The sequence below is a fragment of the Rutidosis leptorrhynchoides genome, chromosome 8, assembly GCF_046630445.1.
Source record: "Rutidosis leptorrhynchoides isolate AG116_Rl617_1_P2 chromosome 8, CSIRO_AGI_Rlap_v1, whole genome shotgun sequence".
Taxonomy (NCBI): domain Eukaryota; kingdom Viridiplantae; phylum Streptophyta; class Magnoliopsida; order Asterales; family Asteraceae; genus Rutidosis; species Rutidosis leptorrhynchoides.
The window spans coordinates 134,550,588-134,551,917 of NC_092340.1; the positions used below are offsets into that span (position 1 = coordinate 134,550,588).

Here is a 1,330-nt window from a genome sequence, read left to right on the forward strand (position 1 = left end):
GAGCTAAACGCACTGGCCAAGGTCACGCAATTACTCATCCAGACATTAATGCGCCAAATTATGAAATCAAAGGACAAATTCTACACATGGTAACAAATCAATGCCAATTTAGTGGTGCGACGAAGGAAGATCCAAATGAACATCTTCGTACATTTAATAGAATCTGCACTCTATTTAAAATAAGAGAAGTTGAAGATGAACAGATATATCTCATGTTATTTCCCTGGACTTTAAAGGGAGAAGCCAAAGATTGGTTGGAATCGTTACCTGAAGGGGCGATTGATACATGGGACGTTTTAGTTGAAAATTTTCTTAAACAATTCTTTCCGGCATCTAAAGCCGTGAGACTTCAAGGAGAAATTGTTACATTCACACAGAAACCAAATGAAACTCTATATGAGGCATGGAACAGATTTGAAAAGTTATTGAGAGGATGTCCGCAACATGGTTTAGACACCTGTCAAATAGTACAAATATTCTACCAAGGATGCGACATCACTACAAGGAAAGACATCGACATAGCAGCTGGTGGTTCCATTATGAAGAAAACAGAAACTGATGCTTACAAAATTATTGATAACACTGCTTCCCACTCACATGAGTGGCACCAAGAAAAAGATATCGTTAGATCATCTAAAGCAGCTAGAGCCGATTCTAGCCATGACTTAGATTCCATTTCTGCAAAGATAGATACTGTCGAGAGACGAATGGAAAAGATGACCAAAGATATTCACTCAATACGAATTAGTTGTGAGCAGTGTGGAGGACCACATTTGATAAAAGATTGTCTCAGTATTGAACTAACAATGGAACAAAGAGAGAATGTTTCATACATAAACCAAAGGCCTGGAAATAATTATCAGAATAATTATCAACCGCCAAGACCGATTTACAATCAAAATCAGAATTATAATCGCAATGTTCCATACAACAACCAACAAGGTCCTAACAATCAACAAGTATCCAACAATACTTACAACCAGCAAAGACCTAATTTTCAAAACAAACCACCACAAACCGATGATAAAAAGCCGAATTTAGAAGATATGATGACGAAGCTAGTTGAATCTCAAACACAGTTTTTCACATCTCAGAAACAAACGAATGAACAAAATGCTCAAGCATTTAGAAATCAACAAGCTTCTATTCAAAATCTGGAACAAGAAGTAAGTAACCTAGGAAGGTTGATAGGTGAAAGAAAACCGGGAAGTCTACCTAGTGATACAAATGCTAACCCCCGGAACGAAACAGCTAAAGCCATTACCACAAGAAGTGGTATTACACTTAAACCACCTGAAATACCTGTAATATCTGATGAAGCTATTCCTAC

General features: G+C 37.2%; 1 non-coding gene across 1 annotated transcript; it reads right to left on the reverse strand.

Moving 5' to 3' along the window:
- Positions 1-344: 344 nt before the first annotated feature.
- Positions 345-451, reverse strand: LOC139865291 (small nucleolar RNA R71). Its single transcript, XR_011764815.1, has one exon. It is a non-coding gene; the product is annotated as a small nucleolar RNA R71 (small nucleolar RNA).
- Between the last annotated feature and the right edge of the window lie 879 nt (positions 452-1,330).